This window comes from Polypterus senegalus, chromosome 1 (genome assembly GCF_016835505.1).
Source record: "Polypterus senegalus isolate Bchr_013 chromosome 1, ASM1683550v1, whole genome shotgun sequence".
Taxonomy (NCBI): Eukaryota; Metazoa; Chordata; class Cladistia; order Polypteriformes; family Polypteridae; genus Polypterus; species Polypterus senegalus.
In genome coordinates, this window is record NC_053154.1 from 337,205,644 (window position 1) to 337,228,242 (window position 22,599).

The following is a 22,599-nucleotide window of genomic DNA, read 5'->3' on the forward strand; positions in this document are numbered from 1 at the left end:
TTTTTGTGCGCTCCATGTGTACATCAGGCATGTAAGTGTAGGGAATGAGAACATCAAAGTGTCCATTCATAACATCTCCCGAAAACCTAAGTTTTTTTTATCCCCTCAAGTGCCTGTCCAAAGTCGTACAATGTCAGCCCGAATCTGTACCGCTAAAGACGGAGTTTCATGCACTAAATAAGCTATAGATGAGAATAAGCAAGCACCATCTCCCCTGATATTTACTACGCGGTGAGGCATTTGTACTCCATCAACATTAATTATTTCCAGAGACATAATTTTGTCTATTTTTCCAGCGCATCGCGCACAAAAGCAAGGGAACAATGAGAGCACCAGAACTCTGCTCACATCGCGTCGCTTCGTACCTCAAGCCGCAAGTAGTAAGTCTGTAATAAGCGGAATATCGCTACGCTTTGCACTCACGGGACGGAAGAACAATCCCGAACGCTTTTATATAGTAGACTAGCAACTTGGTGTGCGCTACGCTGCGCGTTGGATGACCACAGTTGAAGGACTCAATCGTAAGGACCTCTCGTCGGGAGTCTCATTGACACGCTTTTGCCTCTTTCTTTCGCGATCACTGCGTAATCTGTCTTGTCTCTCTGTAGGGGTTTCAGTTGCCTTTCGTTGTGCAGCAGAGACGCGTCATTGAGCTAATCTGTGTGAATGCTGAGTGTCCGTTTCTTGCGAGCAACTGTCACGCCTTTTCTACTTTGCTTTGTGATCACGCTGTAATGTGTACTCTCTCGCAGCAGCAGGTTTAGTTGAGTTTCGTTTCGGCATTGTTCCGTAAGGTCTCCCCCGTACAAGTGCACATGGGTAGCTGAAGACGGAAAGGCATAGTGGGCATAGTGAAACACATGAATTGGTGAGCAGGGGAACCATCCGACTCAGACGCGGGGCTCAAAATACTCAAGTGCACATGTTATTTATAATTTAATTTTTTTTTTGTTATGAACTTCCCCAAAAGATTTGATCCCTGTAAATAGTTAATAGTATATGAACAATATAATATGTTGTAGTACGGGCACACCTCATAACCTGCATACACCACGTGTTTGGCTGTAACGCCAGAGAGATTATTGTACTGTACATTTAATTGCAAACAAGCACTAACCTATGAAGGAACGACCTCCGTAGGATAGTCTTCAGAGGTGGTGCAGTATCTTCAGCAGGTGCGTTGTTGTCTTCAGTGAAGAAGTACTAGGAGTAGGCAGTGGGTGTCTGGGTGCGCAGCTGAAGAACATCTTGATAGGCAGTTGCTTTTGCATAGTTGCACTAGTTGTCTTTTCATATGCGTGAGGAGGCTTTTGTAGGGTATTGCCATCTTTAATCATATCCAAGAGTTTCACCTTCTCCTGGATAGTAAGCATCTTCCTCTGGCACTTAGTTTTATTCTCAGAAGGCTTAGAAAAAGCAGCACGTTTAGGAGCCATCGTAGGGCTTAGAAAAAAGTTCTCAGAAAGCGCATGCGTAGTGACGTAAGCGTGTATGAGGAAAAAAAATCACGATAGAGTGAAGCCGCGAAAGTCGAAGCGTGATATAGCGAGGGATCACTGTACTTTGAAAAGCCTAGAAACAACAGTACTAGATCAGCAAACATCCTTTGGATAAAAGGTACTATACGAAACAAACAGAATGAATCTAAGCTACTGATGGACAGCAACACCTGTATTGAATCCTATCAGATCAGATGGTACTGTACAGTATTATACCTACACCTTAGGATGGTGACCGAAGGCACTAAATAAAAACACTAGGATCAATCCACGCCATTTACACAATGCAGAGGGTGGCCCATATTTATAGTGGGTATAGAAAAGAATCTCCCCCTTCGAAATATTATTTTATTGCTTTACAGCCTTAAATGAAAACAAAACACAAAAAATATTTCTTCACAGCTTTACTTGCTTAATGCAACGTCTAACATCCAAGTGAAAGCTATCACAGCTACAGTTCAGAAGACATAATAAAGGATTACCCCCCAATGTCATTTTGTTGACCCCCCTTTTGCTTTAAAGGCAGCCTTGAGTCTGTTGGGATTCTTCTCTATTAGCTTTGCACGCCTAGATTGTGTAATATTTGCCCCCCACTCTTCTTTACAGAACTGTTCAAATTCACTCAAATTGGATGGTCAGTGTTGATGGTCTGCTATCTTAGATTTTCAGTGCGATTTCAGAATGGCCACATGAGGACATTCACTTTTGTCTCTTTCAGCCACTGTGTGGTCAATTTTGCTGTGTGCTTCGGGTCGTTGTCGTGTTGAAAGGTGAACATTCTGTCCATCTTCAACTTTCTGGCAGAGGGTAGCAGGTTTTCCTCAAGAATATGACGGTATTTTGCCCCATCCATTTTTCCTTCTACCCTAACGAGAGCCCCAGGCCCCCCACAACAGGATGCTGCCCCCTCCATGCGTTACTGTAGGTATGGTGTGTTGTGGATGGTGAGCTGCACTGGTGTACCGTTTGGTATTGTGGCCAAATAGTTTGATTTTGCTCTCATCTGACCATAAGACCGTTTTCCACTTGGCATGAGAATCCTTAAAGTGCATTCTGGCAAAGCTCAAACGAGCCTTAATGTGGCCTTTCTTGAGAAGTGGCTTTTTCCTTGCTACCCTACAGAACAAGCCACAATTGTGGAGCGCTTGTGAAATTGTTGTCACATGCGCACCATTAATGACCACTCTTTGTCATCAAATCCTGTAACTCCATCAAAGTGGCCATTTTGCCTCTTGGTAGCCTCTCTCACCAGTTTCCTCCTTTCTCTTCCATCCAGTTTGGAGGGACGGCCAGATCTAGGGAGGTCCTAGTAGTACCAAACACTTGCCACTTCTTTATGATGGTCTTTACTGGGCTCCTTGGGATTGATAAAGCCTTTGAGGTTTTTTTGTCTCCGTCTCCTGCCTTATGTCTGTCCACAACTCTATCCCTGAGATCTTTTGAAAGTGGCTTGCCAACCATAGTCAGTTGTTTGCTGTCAGTTGCACTACCAACCAAGGGAATGAATGCTCCAGGAACAGCTTCACTAATCCCACTCATTACCAACTGTTCACAGGTGGAAGGAAGCCAGTAACTGCAATGGAAATGGTGGGCACTTACACCTGATTGAGTTTAGGCGGGGGGGATCCTTTATTCATCTCAGTATTTCTTGTTTTTTATTTTTTTAAATACTTATGAACTGTAGCTGCGATATTTTTCACTTTGATGTTATAGATTGCATTGAGCACGTAAAGCTGAAAAAAATATTGGTTTGTGTTTTCACTTAAGGCTGTAAAGCCAAAAAACGGGAATACTTCAAAAGACGGGGATTCTTTTCTATGCCCACTGTATGTATGTGACATTTCACAGGCTGTAGCATTTTAACTACTGCTAGAAAAGTATCAAGAAGTGGTATCACTGCGTAGCCGGAGAATGGGCAACCCCTGCTGTTCTCGAATACAGAATGGCGGCAAATCGATTGTCGCTAGAGCAGCGCGAACGTTGTGTGTGTGTTTATACTCTGTGACAAACAACTATGCGGTGGTGAAACAGAGGACGGCAGTTGAGTTTGGAGGCAGTGGTCCTAGTGTGCTAACCATCGCAAGAAGAAATACAAAATTCGACATCAGCAATACTGCTTTGGAAGTGAAGGGAGCAGGCAGGCCCAAGAGTGTGGGTACAGATGTCAGCACAGTTCTTGTGGCAAATGCCTTTCAAAGTTGGGTTCTTCTTCAAGTGTGTATCAATCTGGATGGCACACGTGGTGGACACCCACCATGGAGAACAGGGGATGAAAAAACATTCAAGGTTCTTAATGTTCATGCTCCATTATGTTACTTGATAATAACATTGGTAGTTTCCTGACAATAACGCCTTTTCAATCATATTGTGGACGCTAGGTGGCACTGTTGCCCCTTAAACCCAACAGAGGGACACACAGGACACAGGCTAAAAGCACCAAGAAGTTGTTTTAATTCTTTTTCTTCTTAAGCTGTGCCCTCTGAGCACCACAGCCACAAAAAGCAATCAAGTAGCACCACAATAATCACAATTCTTTCTCTTTCTCCTTCACACCTCCCAGCAAGCTTCGTCCACCTCTACCCGGCTCTGGCTCGCCTGCTGGGTGTTCCGCAGTCCTTAATATATTCTCTGACCCGGAAGTGCTTCTTGCTCTTCCTCCCACGTGACTTGCCACACTTCCAGGTCAGATTGAGAATTCACGTTCTTTAAATCAGCCCGGAATGACTTCTGGGCTTCCGTCCCCATGACCTTCTAGTACTTCTGAATCTTGTCTCCCATCTTCGTTCCACAGCATCCCCTGGTAGCACCCAAAGAACCCAACAGGGCTGAGATACCAAACTCCAAGTCGCAGGATGCCCTATGGGTATCCAGGGCCCCACTACTACACTCCATGGGAGCCACCATCTAGCATCTTGGGGGAGGCAGTGTCCTAAAAAAGCTGCCTTCCCCCATCCTTCCATCTCAGGGGCGTCCCACCCGGGCTGTGCTGCCAGCCGTCTCTTACAATATACATAAATATTGGCCATCCTGTAAAATGACCTTCTGAAAGCCACTTAACCCAACTAAATGCCACACACTGGGCAAAAGCCAGGAAAACAGCTCAAGACAATGTGCACCAACGCACTTAAAAAGGAGTGAATTTAAAATCATTGATTAACCTTGTACCGCCGGCCTGGGAGAACAACCAAACCCCGGGTTGCTACACAATCAGAAAACCGTCAGGGGAAAAGCAGTTTGTTATTGAAAGTCTTTTGGGGTAACGTGACCAACGCTCGTCCTTTTATTTGACCCCTCGCTACACGCCCCAGCTCAGCATCAGACAATAAGCATTACTGCAATGAAGAAGAGGAAAAAAATATATACATACTAGGGGGCTCTGCCCCCTGTTCGCTTCACTCATCCTCCCCTGGGTTTGGTTTACCAGATATACAATTTAAAGAGATTGTTATTTTCATGTGAATTGTTACATGTGCATTATTTTCACTTTTACTTTAAAACTTTTATAAAAACAATATTTGTCCTTTATTTCCTGCCTTCGGCGTGGTTAAATCGCTTTCTCGCGGGACGTATAACGCTGCTCGCATTGCAAAGCAGGGGATCAGCTGCTGTCTTTCTGCTGCATGTTCAGCTTGTCTTGCTTTGAATCGATCATTTAAAAGCCTGTACAGCAGCTCTCCTTTTTCCATTTCGTGTCTCTGTGCTCGCATTGTGATGGTTTGGGCTAAACGCACGCTAAGGAGATGCGTGCAAAAGTCGCCGTCTCACGGGTTTTGCTTCCTAAGGTTGTAATGTCTAGTCTCGTGTGTCATCCAAGTGTCTCTCCAAGATGATACTGGTGCCACTAAGATTCACACCGTCAATGTGATGGGGATTTATTTATTTTTTTTATAGTGGATCCCAGGGACATTCCCAGCCTTGGCTCGACCCGCTCACACTCACAACCGAGACAAAAATACAGCACACTGGGGATTAACAATAATTAAGAATATAATGAAATTAAATTAACTAAATGAAAACAATAATACCACCACTGACCCCTTCGGCGAATTTACATTCAACATATAAACACAAACACCACACAACAAAGTCCATGGAAAAACCAAACCGGATGAAATGAGAGGTGACAAGATTAAGTCCAGCGATCTGTATGTTGAAAGGGAAGGGAAAACACAGTCCTAACCATAGTTGCTGAAAGGGTAACGACGGATGGATGGTTCAGGGGCGCTCCTTTTCTTGCAGGAAAGCAAATGAATCCAAACACAGTCCTCAGTACACAGTTAGACAGACGATCCATCCCCAACAAACGAATACAATCCAGGAAACAATGATGAAATATGGCAGAATTAACAGCAGTCAGTCTGACAGATAAATGCAACACACAATGTACACAATTTTTTTCTCCTCTTTTGGCCACCTGCCCTCCTTTTAATCTCATTTGACCATCTTTGACCCCAACAGCCCCTGAAGGCAGATTTAATTCATAGTAGCACTGCTACACTGGTCTCGATCGCTTCGCTCAACACCCACACGGATGCACGCTACGCTCCTACTTTACATCTCACCCACTCACGTTGTGAAGGGGGGGGGGTGAGTTGAACACATGCTAAGGAGATGTGGACGGATCAGCTGCTGCCGAGGTGCGTGCTCTGCTTGTCACGCTGTGCGTCGATCACTTAAAAACCTGTACAGCAGCTGTCCTTCTGTCTCGCGGGACTTCAAATTGTCTTCCGAGAAGATCAAGTCTCGTCTCCCAGCCAAGATTTTCTTTTATAATAGAGAGATATATTAACATACAGACAAAAAAACAAACAAGTACCTAACATAGAATCAAAACAACCTTTCAAAGATTAGGGGTAAGATGTTCTCACTTAAGAAAAACCAGTTTCCCAAACTGGTTTACTGTCTTTACTGTTCTTGAGCAAAGAGAAAGCCTAATGAAATACAGCGGATGCCGAGCAGATATCAAAAAAAGTTCTGTCCTACCAGTCCAAAGAATTGCCGGTGAAACCAAAAAAAGGTCCGTCTTCAGAGACGCGTCTCCCTTGTCTCACCGGGTGAAAAGAATAAAAAATAAAAACTCTTCCAGCAGATGTATTCTTGGCGCCACATCACTGCTTCCCCTTGCTCCACCGCACAATGTCTCTCTCTCTCACTCTCTCTCTCTCCCCCTTTCTTTTCTGGTTTAAAGTCTTCAGCACCAATCGTCCTGTCCGTGTTGTGTTCTCGCCCTTAAAGGTGTATTTTCAGTAACCATTTTTTCTTGAAGTGCACCCTAAGGAGCTGCAAACTGCCCACGGGACAACAGCACATGTGGCACCTGCTACAACCTAAACAACCCATCTTTGAAGAACGGGGATGAAAACTAAAGGACTCAAAGGAAAGCCCACACACACTTGCAGAGAACATGCAAACTCCTCATTAACGCTGTATTCAAATCCAGGATGCCTTTTCCACTAGGTGAAAGCGCTAAAAACTGTGCCACCAAGCCGCCTATAATGTGATCATCAATAAATTTCAAGACTAATGCCATGGTTTGCTCCGTCTCCTTGTGAAACCCGAGCTAGGTACACAGAGAGACTCTGTAAAAGTACAAGCCAAGAATTTCCAACGTCTCAAAGCTTGTTCTGCTTTCAGAAACACAAGGAAAGAACTGCCAGCCTGTAAGATTAGCAGGACAGAATGAGGCAAAGCACAGCCCCCATGAGGTACCCATCAAATCCGACATCCTATCTAGTCAGGTGACCCACAGAGATGATAAAAAAAATGGAGCCATAGGCCAGGCAGAGACAGATCACCCCTGGCACACATCAAAGGAGGAGGTCCTTCTTGGCTTAGTAGGCTGTTACTGATAAGCACCTTGAACATTGCAACACACCACAAGAAGACAAGACAAGATTTACACTCACTTATCAAATTAATAGGGACACCTGCACATCTGGGCAGCATGGTGGCGCAGTGGTAGCACTGCTGCCTCACAGTAAAGAGACCTGGTTTCAATCCCCGGGTCCTCCCTGCAACGAGTTTGCATGTTCTCCCCATGTCTGCGTGGGTTTCGTCCCACAGTCCAAAGACATGCAGGTTAGGTGCATAAGCGATCTTAAATTGTCTCTAGTGTGTGTGTGCGCCCTGCGGTGGGTTGGTTGCTGCCTTGCGCCCTGTGCTGGCTGGGATTGGCTCCAGCAGACCCCCGTGACCCTGTGTTAGGATAGAGTGGGTTGGAAAATGACTGACTGTCTGACCTGCACATCTGCTTATCCATGCAATTATCTAATCAGCCAATCATGTGCAAGCGCACAATGGATAAACTACAGTTATAGGTCAGGAACTTTAGTCAAACACCACAATGGGGGAAGAAAAACTGACCTCAACTGTGGCTTGATTGCTGGTACCAGATGGCCTGGTTTGAGCATTTCTGTAACTGCTAACCTCTTGGGATTGTCACACACAAAAGTCTCCAGCTCCAGTCCTGGAGTGCTACTATGGCTGCAGGTTCTCATTTTAACCCTTAAACCACCACATACTTGGGGGTTAATGCACCTCTGGACGCCAAATACTTTTTTGTTGCACTTTTTAAGTAAATATCACAATTCACAAAGAAAATGTGAAATTTTAATGGAACACTTTTTTTCATGCAAAGAGCATCACAATTACTGCAACACTGATCATTTTACACACTGCCAGTGAACTGTAAAAGCTATATTAAAAAAAAAAACTACTGCGACAATCTATTATTATATGTTGAAGGTGCAACTGACGCCATTGATGAAATTTAGTAAATCACCGAGCCGACTGTGCTTGAATTGGCTGCACGCAAACACACAGAGGTAAACGCTGATGCTTGCAGGCTCGTCTAGAGACAGTGGTGCTGCAGTGCTGCCGGGGCCGGCAGTGGTCACAAGCTGGCTGCTCAACGAATATATGGCACTGACTGATCAGCTCCAGCGTGCTGGCAAAATGCTCTGTAAAGCAAATATAGCCAGTTGCGGGGTTCAACGAATGTACGTCGCCAAATATACTCGCACCCTGCGTGCTGACAAATTGCGCTGAGACACGACTAAAGCCGGTTGCAGCATTCAATGAGTATACATCGCCGTATTCACTCGTCTTCGCCATGCTGGCAAATTGCACTGAGAAACAACTTAAGCCAGTTGCGGAGTTCAATGAACGTACGTCGCCGAATATATTCGGCTTCGGCGTGCTTCCAAACTGCACCGGAATCCGACTCTAGTCGATTGCGGTGTTCAACGAATGTACTTTTCCGAATATACTCGTCTCCGCTGTGCTGGCAAATTGCATTGGGAACTGTAGCCGGTTCCGGCGGTTTAAGGGTTAAACTATTTTCTTAATTAGTGACCAGCTTATGCTGCTAATCAACTTTTTTTTCCCCCCTTCATTTTAATTCACTTGTTTTTCGACACCCCAGTCCTCTGAATTGCTTTACTTTTTCCTTAAATGGCACCCAAACAAAAATGAGATGTGAGGTGAGCCAAGATAAGACGGGACTTCAGACACCAACCAGTTTCTTAATTAGACACCGCTACTTCTTGTTAATCAAACCTGATATTTAACTTCTATAGCTTGTTGCTGCTCTCATTCTCCCACAGCAGACATTTCCAAAACTGATGAGCCCTTCTTTCTAAGAACAGCATCAAAATGGGGTTTATGGAACTTTTCTTTTCTTTAACTGCAGGACACAGGTTAGGGGGTTATGTGTTGGTTCATTTTGTATCTCATTATTGTTTGGCTGCTAATCCGATTTATTTTTTTGGGAGCGGTCTCTCTCCTTAGATTTTCTCGTATACTAAGTTATGGGGATGGATATTTGAGGAGTAAACCACAAGTATTATCTTTATCTTTATATATAAGACGCTACCATGGCTGCTTGTTTGTCTGTCCAGGATTTTAAATCACCTGTAGCTCGCAAACCGTTTGACCTATTGAGCCAAAATTTGGTACACATATACTATGCAACATCTGCTATCTACTTTCGGGGTGATGATTGACCTCCAAGGTTATTCCTCTTTTAATTGTAGAATCAACTCTCGGCAGCAGCCAGCAGGGTAGCCGTGCGGTGCATGTGTACGGGCGCCGTTCTCATCCCTACCACCTTCACCATCACTTCCCCTTCCTCTTCATATCTTAAATCATTCTTGAGGCAGATTGAAGGCTTAAGTGCCAGCTTAAGTGAACAAGGAAAGAAAACATACTAAGTAATTGCAACACAAACATTGACTTAATCAGTTTTAATGTGAAAAGATGCCGAAGGAAGAAGAGAAGTGGGCTGCTAGGGTGGAGAAAAGAAGAGCTGCTCAGGAAGCATCAAGTGCATCAACCTCTGAGCAAACTAATGATAAATGTACAGAGAAAGAGGATGAAAACTAGGAATGCTCAAGTCAAGTGTATTCACTCCATGTTATCGAGCTGGAATGGAAGGAATTATTGAGGATAAGATTGAGCAACATCTGGCAAGGACAGGAGATATTCTGAACAGTCAGCATGGGTTTAGAAGAGGGAGGTCGTGTTTTACTAACATGCTGGAATTCTATGAGGAGGCAACAAAAGGAAACGATCAAAGTGGAGCTTATGATATTATTTATCTTGACTTTCAGAAAGCATTTGATAAGGTGCCATATGAGAGGGTGGGCATCAAATTAAATGAAGTGGGAGTTCAGGGTGATGTTTTTAGATGGGTACAGAATTGACTCAGACACAGGAAGGTGAGGGTGATGGTGAGAGGAACCTCATCAGAATTGGGTATTGTTAAGAAAGGGTGACCAGCAGGGGTCAGTGCTAGGGCCGCTGCTATTTTTAATATATGTAAATGATTTAGATAGGAAAATAAGTAACAAGCTGGTGAAGTCTGCAGATGATACCAAGATAGGTGGATTAGCAGATAATTTGGAATCCGTTATATCATCACAGAAGGACTTGGATAGCAGACAGAATTGGGCAGATTTGTGGCAGATGACATTTAATGTCAGTAAATGTAAAGAATTACACATAGGAAGTCAAAATGTTAGGTTTGAATACACAATGGGCTGTCAAAAAATCGAGAGTACACCTTATGAGAAGGATTTAGGAGTCATAGTGGACTCTAAGCTATCGACTTCCCCACAGTGTTCAGAAGCCATTAAGAAGGCAAACAGAATGTCAGGTTATATAGCGCCTTGATGTGTGGAGTACAAGTCACAGGAGGTTTTGCTCAACCTTTATAACACACTGGTGAGGCCTCATCTGGAGTCTTGTCTGCAGTTTTGGTCTCCAGGCTACAAAAAGGACATAACAGCACTAGAAAAGGTCCAGAGAAGAGCGACTAGGCTGATTCAGGGCTACAGGGGATGAGTTATGAGAAAAGATTAAAAGAGCTGAGCCTTTACAGTTTAAACAAAATAAGATTAAGAGGTGACATGATTGAAGTGTTTAAAATGATGAAGGGAATTAGTCCGGTGGATCGAGACGGTGACTTTAAAAAGAGTTCATCAAGAACACGGGGACACAGTTGGAAACTTGTTAAGGGGAAATTTCGCACAAACATTAGGAAGTTTTTCATTACACAAAGAACGATAGACACTTGGAATAAGCGACCAAGTAGTGTGGTAGACAGTAAGACGTTAGGGATTTCAAAACTCGACTTGATGTTTTCTTGGAAGAAATAAGTGGATAGGACTGGCGAGCTTTGTTGGGCTGAATGGCCTGTTCTCGTCTAGAGTGTTCTAATGTTCTAATGTATGTCATTACTGGTATTTTTATATTCTGTTCATTAAAGAACCATTAACAACAAATCAAATCGATAATATATTAAACAATTATTATAAAAGTAAAGTTGAATACTTTGGACTGTGCAGCTGCGTGAATAAAAGGTAAAGTACCACTTCCGTTAGTGGAAATAGCCTAAACGTTGACAGAAATCTACGTTTTGTACCTAATACCTGTATGCAAAATTTGGTTGAACAAAGTGAAACGGTACTCAGGTTATCATGTTTGCACACACACAGACATAATTCTAAAGATGGTATTTCCGGACTCAGGGAGGTCTAAAACGTAGAGATTCATTAAAATCTCGACACTGAATTTTTGGACGAGTACAATACTTTCCCTATACTTCGTATACGAGAAAGTCTGGGAGGTCTGAAACGTCGAGATTCATTAAAATCATTGTTTTTTTACTTTCTCACATACAAAGGGGCAGTGTCTCAAATAGAAGGACTATCAAAACTGAGGCAAAAGAGTTAATTAGCAACAAAAAGTAGTCACTGGTTAAGAAAATGGCTAGAATGAAAACCGGTTTCCACAGTAGCACTCCAGGACCGGTGTTGGAGAGCCCTGCTCTAAAGTTTGCTCATAATGGTGCGAAAAACGTAACAACATCCATTGACCATCAGTTCTGCAGACTAAAGCACCGTTTTGATGAGGTATGTCAAGAGGTGAACAGCCAGACTGGGTTGAGCTGACAGAAAGGCTACGGTAACTCAAATAAACCATCTCTGTACATTTGTGGTGAGCAGTAAAGTATCTCAGGATGCACAACATGTCAAACATTGAGGCGGATGGGCTGCAACAGCAGAAGTCCATGTCAGATTCCACTTCTGTCCGCCAAAAACAGAAGGCTGAGACTGAAGTAGGCACACAAGTTCGCCAAAAGTGGACAACTGAGGACTGGAAAAATATAGCCTGGTCTGAATTAAGGCCTATAGCAGCCATAAACATTTAAAAGGATTTTAGTTCTCTTGATATATACTCAGCAAAAAAAAGAAACGTCCTCTAACTTTCAACTGTTTTTACTTTCAGTAAACTTAATGTGTAAATATTTGTATGAACAGTAAAAGAGTCAACACCATAAGACATAAACTAAAAATGTTTCACAATGTGTCCCTGAATGAAGGGAGGCTCAAAATCAAAAGTACCAGTCAGTATCTGGTGTGGCCACCAGCTGCTTAAAGTACTGCAGTGCATCTCCTCCTCATGGACTGGACCAGATTTGTCAGTTCTTGCTGTGAGATGTTACTCCACTCTTCCACCAAGGCACCTGCAAGTTTCTGGACATTTCTGGGGGGAATGGCCTAGCCATCGATCCAAATCGATCCCGCTCCAGGGTACAGGCCTCGGTGTAACGCTCATTCCTTCGATGATAAACACGAATCCGTCCATCACCCCTGGTGAGACAAAACCGTGACTCATCAGTGAAGAGCACTTTTTGCCACTCCTGTCTGGTCCAGCGAAGGTGGGTTTGTGCCCATAGGCGACGTTGTTGCTGGTGATGTCTAATAAGGACCTGCCTACAAGCCCTAAGTCCAGCCTCTCTCAGCCTATTGCGGACAGTCTGAGCACTGATGGAGGGATTGTGTGTTCCTGGTGTGACTCGGGCAGTTGTTGTGGCCATCCTGTACCTGTCACGCAGGTGTGATATTCGGATGTACCGATCCTGTGCAGGTGTTGTTACACGTGGTCTTCCACTGCGAGGATGATCAGCTGTCCATCCCGTCTTCCTATAGCGTTGTCTTAGGTGTCTCACAGTGCGGACATGGCAATTTATTGCCCTAGCCACATCAGCAGTCCTCATGCCTCCCTGCAGCATGCCTAATGCACGTTCACGCAGATGAGCAGGGACCCTGGGCATCTGTCTTTGGGTGTTTTTCACAGTCGGTAGACAAGTCTCTTTAGTGTCCTGCGTTTTTAGAACTGTGACCTTAAATGCCTACTTTCTGTAAGCTGTTATGGTCTTAACGACCATTCCACAGGTGCATGTTAATTAATTAATTGATTATGGTTAATTGAACATGCATGGAAAACATTGTTTAAACCCTTTACAATGAAGATCTGTAAAGTTATTTGGATTTTTAAAACATTATTGTTGAAATACACAGGCCTGAAAAAGGGACGTTTCTTTTTTTTGCTGAGTATATATGATCTACACTCACTCTCAGTGGATGACTGAACAAGACAGTCAATGTGACCAAGACAAGAATAGTCATGTGAACCTAAGTGAACCGTGTGGCAGTTACCAGATTCTACTTGTGTTGTATTGCAAATGTGAATACATATTACTAACCTCTACTATTACTATTTTATTATTATTTTTATTATCTACTCTATATATATATATATATATATATAAAATCCTAAGCCTAAAAGCGCAACGATTGTGTGCAACAATTTTATGTCATGTTTTTATGTCACACTTTAAATCGGGCTTATTTCAAAAACCTACATATATATGTTTGGTATCATTATTTTCAGAGCTGATCGAACATTAATGTGATGATGTTAGATTTTCAGATTCTTATTTCGTTTTTAAATTCTAAACTAAAAAATTTTAACAACTTGCATCCCGCATTTGTGCCAAGAGATTTAACCACGCCCGGGGCAACAAGTCAGCAGCTAATCGAGCAAAGAGGAGGAAAAAAATGCATTTGTTTTCCATTGTATCATCGTTTAAGAGGGGGTTTTGAAGGAGCAACTGCTTCTCCTTGTGGTGCGTTCAGCCCCCCTCTTCACAATGCGAGCGGCAGAGACGCAAAGTGGCTGGCACATAGCGCAGGCCGGGGGAGTTGGAGAGCAAAGCGAGCAGGGGGGAACCCCCTAGTTGCATATATATGTATGTCATTTTTTTCATTTAGTGTGGGGCCCCTTTTGATGGACCCTGATTCAGCTGAACCATTTACCATCGCTGTACCATATGGTCCATGGTCAATCCGTCAATGGAAAACTTTTGTGGTACCCCCTTTCCTTGATGCCCCAAGCATGTGCTCATTTTGCTTAATTGTTCATCCAGCCCTGCTGAGGAATCTCGATTTCTGCTGAGGCACACAGATGCTTGGTGCCAAGCAGCATGTATCAATGTACTCAACCTGCCTTGTCATCAATAGTCCAGGCTGGTGCTGGCACTGTAATGGTGTAGGGAATGCTTTCCTGGCACACTTTGGGCTCGTTAATATCAATCAGCAATTGTTTCAATGCCATGACCTATCTGAGTACCATTACTACCAACATGGCAGGAAGTGTGGCGTAGTGGTTAAGGCTTTGGACTTCAAGATCAAATCCTGCTATTAACACTCTGTGACCATACGCAAGTCACATGACCTGGCTGTGCACCAACTGGAAAACTAAACAAAACGTAAAACTGATGGTATGATAATGCTGTAAATCATCTTGGATAAAGGCATCAGCCAAATATGTACATGTAAAGCATCCTTTATGGGTGCTTTTTACCCATACTCTCAGCATGATAATGCACCACTGCACCAAGCGAACTGGTTTCACAACCATGACAATGAGTTCAGTGTTCTTCAGTGGCCTTCCCACCCACCACTGGGTCTGAATCCAACAGAACACCTTTGAGATGTGGGGGAATAGGAGATGTACAGCTGACAAAGCTACAGGAAATTGTGTGACTCAGTCATGACATAGTTATCTAGAATTTCAATGGAATGTTTCCAGCACCTTCTGGAATCCATGTCACGAGGAATTGAGGCTGAGAGTAAAGGGAGGAGGCCCTACGCGCAGTATGACTACGGTGTTCCTCATAATTTGCTCAGTCAGTGCACACAGCTGTTTTTATAATGACTGTGTCAGAGAATTATCATCTGACAGGAGGCAACCCTAATACTGAACTAAAATTTGCAATTATAAAAATAAAACTCCCACTGCCTTAAACAGGAACGGAAAGAATAATATGTGCAGTGTGGTCTTGACCAGTGCTGCCACTCCTACGTTTTTCCACCTAGATTTATGTTTTTCTGTTTCTATGTTTTTGTCTCCTGAAATCGATGCTTTTTTTTATCCAATCACAATCATGTATTTCTTTTACCATAATTTCTGAACTACAATTTCGTGTGTACATTATTGTTTTGCACATGTTAATTAAATGATCAACTCCATGCATCTCTAAAATGTAATTATTAGTCTGTGCGTCACCAAATTTGCTTGGCGATAGTGACTAGTGACGTGTGCCTTGACATCATATCCTGCATAGTGCACACGGCTTAAATGTGCTGATCGCAAAAGAGGTTCAAAGATCTGTCATCGAGGGCATTAAAGGATGGTGCCATAAATGATGGTGTGAGAAACTAGACAAGTATAAATAGGAAAATCAAGCAAGGACGACTCCTGTTTAATGCTTCGCTCCTATGCTTGAATTTATCATTTACTACATCTCAGGAATGTGATTTAGTTTTTTGACACTTTGATTTATTTGAGAGATATACACTGCTGTTGTCTCTCTATCATATAAAAAAATCCCGAGTCGAGATGAGACTTTTAACAAGAGATTTTTTCAAGTCCCGTAAGACAAGACTTTTGACAAGAGATTTTTTTCAAGTCACACCCTCCCCTCAACCATATTCAACCACGCACACGGTCCTCTCACCTGATCTTAACCATATTGAGAATCTGTGGCACTATTTGAAAACTGCTGCCTAGAGGTGCCATCACACCAACTGAGAGAGTCTCTAGAAAGAAGAATGGGGAAGAATCACCCGTGAACAATGTGCCAGACTGGGACATACTTACATCTCTCTATTATATACAAAAAATAGAGACAAGACTTTTTAAAAGAGATTTTTTCCAGGAGATTTTTTCCAAGACCCGTAAGACGAGACTTTGGCCATGAGATTTTTTCAAGTCACGTCCTCCTCTCAACAATATTCAACCACGCACACGGTCCTCTCACATCTCATTCGTGTGAATCCTTTTGTGAGACACAGTTCCTGCGCTCTCAGCTGTTATGAATGTTTACGTTTTTCTCACTTTAAGTTCCCAATAAAAGAAGACAAATTATGTCCAAATCTTATTGATGAATTTCAATTCGGGTTATCAACAGAAGAAATGAGTACACGGGTAATCCTATCACCGAGAAATGATAAAGTCAAATGAATTAATGCGAAACTTGTCAATTGTTTACATGGCAAATTGGTTAAATAGGTACCAATAGGCTATGCTGAAACAGTTGGTGGTGATCGAGCAGAAGATGAAAACATCAACTTACGATAGATAGATAGATAGATAGATAGATAGATAGATAGATAGATAGATAGATAGATAGATAGACAGACAGACACTTTATTACTCCCAAGGGGAAATTCACAGTATCTCATAGAATAACAACAGTTAACATTGTCCGATCTTCCACCAGCAGAATTACTGTTGAAAGAAGAATGTATCCAAGAAAGGTAATGTAGTACATCTTCCCCAGATAACATTAGAAAACAAAGGAGATCTTGAAATGCCATTTGTATTAAAACGTTAACCGTTTCCCATTAGAATAGCTTTTGCAAAGACAATTAACAAATCTCAGAGCCAAACATTCGAAAAAGTTGTTTATTTATTAGAGAGAAAGAAAAGAAATTCTCTCACGGAAAGTTATACGTTGTGTTGTGACAATGTAAGTCCAAACACAGAATTAAAATTCGATGCGATAATGATGAAAATTTTATTCAAGTTTTACAGTAAAATTGTAAATTAAAAAAATATTTGTGTGTTAATTGTAAAGCCAAACATAACGAAATTGCATAACACAACGAAAAACCCAGAAACTAACCCAACATGAAACATCATTTACTTTCAAATTATTACGTTTTACTATTTTTTAATATGGTTAATTGCTCACTGTAATGTAAAACAGTTAGTTCTATTATGCATATGTAACAATTCCCATGGAAATAAAAATCTGTTTAAATTGCACATCCACATCCCCATATGCGAGTGGCAAAATCACAAACAGGCTAATGCATAGTGGAGGCCTGGGGGTTGGCAAGCAAAGCCCCCTAGTATTTCATTAGAAATTTCCTTGTATACCTTACTAGCCGTCCCCCACGGCTCCACCCGCATGGTAGTGAAATAGGACAGTGAGGAGAGCCCCGCCTGGCTCCCCACTCCTGCCGTCAAGCTTCCTCCTCCCCTCGGCCCGTAGCCTCTGTCTCAGACTAATGTGAATATATCGCTCCTGCAAGCAAACTATGATTCTTAGCGCAATGAGAGAAGTCGCAAAATCAACTGTAATGTTCAAGCAAATTATAGAAAAAAACCCAATCTAAATCCGTTAAGTAGTTCTCTCATTTGCTAGCTAAGCGGAGGTAAAGTACACCCCGAGGCTGGCACGTGAGTGAGGAGGGCCCCACCCCCTTCCCTCGGCCTGCCACGTGTCTCACGGATTCGCACAAATAAATCGGTACAACAAGCCAACTATGATACTTACCGCAATGAGAGAAGTCGCAAAATCAACCGGAATGTTCTATCAAATTATAAAAAAAACCCGATCTAAATCCGTTAAGTAGTTCTCTTGTGAAGAGCGGACACACATACAGACAGACGTTGAATTTTATATTTAGAGAGATTAAACATGTCTATGTTTTTCTATATTTTTTCAGTTACACAGCCTGTGTTTTGCCTAAAAGTCAGAGTTGGCAACACTGGTTGTTTGGATGCTTGTATTTAAGTGGTAGACGTGTACTGCTATTGTGTTTAGTTTAACATTTTATATGTTTACCTTATTTTACGTGTCTATGTTTTTCTACGATTTTTCGGTTACAAGATCTAAGGTTTTTGCTGAAAGTTAGAGTGGCAACATTGGTCTTGCCTCTTTGGGTGGTCCCCAGAGCCGGACTGATGTTTACAATCAGCAGGAGTGTTCCCAGTGGCCTGCTGCCTGGCCTGGCATTTACAGCAATCAGTGAAATAAACTAATGGTGAAATTATATAATGTTATTACACTGGAAAACGAGCAGGTGTTACTGCTCTGTAGTGGGCACAAATCCTTTTGGTTTAATGTTGGAGGGTTTCTTTTCAGGTTGGATGGTTTCTTGTTTTTGTTCAAGTCAAGCTTTGACTCCGTGTGCTTCTCACGCTCCGACAGTTAAACTGGAGCGATATGATGAGAGGTACATGCGTCTGGTGCTTTTGTCTTTAAAGTTATATATGAAGATTGTTTAAAAGTTTATAATATACTTTGAATTATATTTGGATGTTGTATGGGTTTTCGTATTTGTTACTTTTTATTTGTTTTATGTTTGTTCCAAATTTTAATAAAGTGTAACGTATGGTCAAAATTTTAACTTTTTTTTTTCTTTCCTTTTTCCCGTCAGTGTGACTGACCAGGCTACAGGAAATGTTTTATTTTATTTATTTTTTTATTAATGAAACGCGTATGTGAGTGGGATTACACTCTATTGCCAAAAGTATTGGGACGCTTGCCTTTACACATACCAATTTTAATGACGCCCCATTCTTAATACACGGGCTTTAATATGGAGTCGGCCCACCCATTGCAGCTCTCACAGCTTCAACTCTTCTGGGAAGGCTTTTCCTCACGGTGTAGGAGTGTGTTGATGGGAATTTGTGACCAGGAGAGCATTTGTGAGGTCAGACACTGATGCTGGATGAGAAGGCCTGGATCGCTCTCAGTCTCCACTCGAATTCATCACAAAGGTGTTCTATCGGGTCGAGGTCAGCGCTCTGTGCAGCCACACCAAACTCGCACCTCCATTTCTTTATAGACCTTGCTTTGTGCACTGGTGCTCTGTCATGATGCCATCCCCAAACTGTCCCCACAAAGTTGGGAGCATGAAATTGTCCAAAAAAGGCTTTGTATGGTGAAGCATTAAGAGTTCCGATCGCTGAAACTAAGGGGCCAAGCCCAACCCCTGAAAAACAAAACCACACCCCCCCCTCCACACTTGGCACAATGCAGTCAGGTGACTCCCATTCTCCTAGCAACGTCCAAACCCAGACTCGTCTATCGGATGGTATGATTCGTCACTCCAGAGGACACGTCTACACTGCTCTCGAGAGTCCAGCGCCGGTGGGCTTTACACCATTGCATCCGAAGCTCTTCATTGCACTTGGTGATGTAACGCTTGGCTGCAGCTGCTCGGCCATGGAGACCCTATTCCATGAAGCTCTCTCTCTATGCTGCACTGTTCTTGAGCTTTTAGAGGTCTGTAGCTATTGACTCTGCAGAAAGTTGGCGACTTCTGCACAGCTCAGCATGTGCTGTCCTCGCTCTGTGATTTGACGTCACCTACCACTTTGTGGCTGAGTTGCTGTTGTTCCCAATTGCTTCCACTTTGTTATAATACCACTAACAGTTGACCGTGGAATATTTAGTAGTGACGAAATTTCACAAATGGACTTACTGCACAGGTGGCATCCCATCACGGTACCAGGCTTCAATTCACTGAGCTCCTGAGAGCGACCCATTCTTTTACAAATGTTTGTAGAAGCCGTCTGCATGCCGAGGGGCTTCAGCTTATAAACCTGTGGCCATGGTAGGGATTAAAACACCCGAATTCAATGATTTGGCGGGACGTCCCAATACTTTTGGCAATACAGTATACTGTATTTGTGTTTTAAAATGTACCCGTTGTTCTTTATTTCATAAGTTTGTTAATGAACGTGTCTTGTTTTTACTTTATTCAAATATTTTTAAAGTGCGTCTCTTGCGCTCTGACAGTTAACCCTTTGCGCTATGATGACAGAGTGACCGAATAGGCTACACACAATGTTTCACAGTTTTTTGTGTATACCAAGTGCATTATTTAAAATAAGTGCTTGACAGAATTCTGTGGCACTGAAACTTTTTTTTTCTTTTGTCTGTTGAAGAAATTCAAAGTGGTCTCTTTTGACCAACACTTCAAACTTTGTGGAATTACTATTCAGACACTGACAGCGGCCCGGCTGTGTAGATTCCAGATTCCCAGTTGATTTCTCTGCACTGTGGATTCCACGGACAACTACTTTTGGTGGATCAGTGGTCTTTTCACATTTGTTTTGATATAAATATTACAGAACTACATGGGTAATTTATTTATAACGTGTTTACATTTATGAAGTGTGTTGGCTGGGATTGGCTCCAGCAGACCCCCGTGACCCTATTCGGATTCAGCGGGTTAGACAATGGATGGATGGATGGATGTTCCACACTTTATCAGAGGTTGCCTTCAGACTAATATTTAAGACTGAAATGTATGTGTAAAAGCTGAATCTACTGTCTCCTCATTCATAAAACATTCCAAGATGTTTGTTGGTTTTTTGAGTCTGTGCCTGTACAAAAAAACTGATGTGTATTGAGTGGCTTGGGATAGACTTGGGATTCCCAGCCCAGCCCTGGTGGGTCCCCCACTCGGTGACACCAACTGCACCCTAACCTCCTACTGTTGAAATATGGGGCTCTCTATGAAAAAGCAATACGAAAGATCTCAAGACATCATAACAAATCTAATAAAAAAATAATAGCTGCGTGTCTCATTGGCGGCTAACCTGCTTGAAAGAAGGCGTCAGGGAAATAAAAGTAAATGTTCAGCGAAGCGAATCCCGCGGGGCCTCCCGGTCACAACTCTGCCCAATTTAAACTTCGAAGTTTAAAAGATCGCCAGGCGTCACCTTATTTCCTTTCCATGGCAAGCCACTTACCTCAATCTCTGATGGTTTTTTTTTTAAATAAATTAAGGTTAATCCTCCTTTTTTAATACTAAAAAAGCGAAGCAACATAAGCCCCGCGTCTCAATTCACCGCCGTAGCTCTCAAATCGAAGCCCACGCGTGCGTCTCTGTGTGCGCGCGTGCGCGCTCCCTCAAGAGAGTGGCTCTCACGTCACGCGGGTTTGCCCGCCACACACAAAACAAACTCGGGCACACGACAGCTGGTACCAAACTCGGCGACCAGTCGCAGCGAGTACAACAATGGGCAGCACCTGCCATCAGGTACAGCCGCGTCAACGCAACCACTCCGGGAGTGACGCCACAATGGCAAACATCAAACAACACAAAACAAACAAAAAAACAAATAAGAGGAGATCGTGTTGGGTTCGGATGATCTCTCCGCTCTCCCAACGTTAACCGACAAGCTTATCGCAACGGGGTACAACGGCGATGTCTACTTTCTCTTCCAAGCTGAAAACTTTTTTTTCACTAATTCGTCGTTTAAAAGAAAGAGAAACGTTCATTCCGCCAGTTACCAAGAGACGCTGGCGACACAAGACGAGTCGGAATCGCCACGAAACGCCAAACTTACTTTTCTTGCTCAGACTTTGAGAACGTGGAAGAGACAGAAGATGAGCCTGCACTGTACGTGTCCAAGTTGTCGCGCAATGAAGAATCTTTCCCCACCATGCGGATAATATGAGAATCTATCAGGGTGGGTGGGGGTGTGTGTGCGCGTGCGCGCGTGCGCGAGCCGGCTATCCAACACAACAGAGCGAGAAGTTAACTCTTTGTGGGTCACTCACCTCTGTGTTCCGTCTTTTCCGGCTGTGTAGTCTGCGCGGCGTGCGTGTTTACCACGTTCTCTTTCTTTTGTGGACAGTAACCTTTACAAATAAGACATTTTTAATACTGTAATGTATCAGGTCGCTTTTTCAACATGGCTAAGATTCTCTAATGGCCGGATCTACCATCAGGACGACTAGATTACACACTCTGGACCAACAGCGTTATAGGCCCCCAGGAAAAGCAGTGCACTAAGGCCCCTATCTACACAACCACTCAGCAAGTTACAACATACATAGATTAGCATGGCATAGCAACTGCCCAGCATGCATGAAGAGCAGTGACAGGTCAGTCAGTCATTTTCCATCCCACCTAGACCTGATGAGGATCGCTGGGGTCTGCTGAAACCAATCCCAGCTAGTAAAGGGCGTTAGGCAGGAACAAACCTAGAACAGGGTGGCAGGCCATCGCAGGGCAAATACACATACACACCTATCGATCACCAGGGCCAGTTTAGGTTTGTCAGTTAACCCAACCTGTTAGTTAACCATGTCTTTGAACTGTAGGAGGTAATCGGATCACCAGGAGGAAACCCACACAGACATCGAGAGAACATGCAAACCCCATGCAGGGGTGACACAAATCCAGTGGCGTAGTTAGGGGCTCAGTGCAATTTGTGTGTAAGCAGCAGGGTTCGGAAAATATCATTCATGAATGAAAAAAGTAAAATTCTCTGATTTTTATCCAATAATTTTCAGACAATCCTTCTGTGATGGCATCAAACATAGCAGTCAATCAATCAATCAATCAACATTTATTTATATAGCACATATTCATACAAAAAAATGTAGCTCAAAGTGCTTTACAAAATGAATAGAAAAATAGAAGACACAATAAAAAAT

General features: G+C 42.9%; 1 protein-coding gene across 1 annotated transcript in view; it reads right to left on the minus strand.

Annotated features, from left to right (window-relative positions):
• cd82b (CD82 molecule b) overlaps positions 1-21,611 on the minus strand; it is a 174,627-nt gene extending 153,016 nt beyond the window's left edge. The window contains exon 1 of the mRNA XM_039739070.1: positions 21,504-21,611. The gene's annotated coding sequence lies outside the window, so the exon portion shown is untranslated. The remainder of the gene's footprint in view (positions 1-21,503) is intronic.
• Positions 21,612-22,599: the final 988 nt, after the last annotated feature.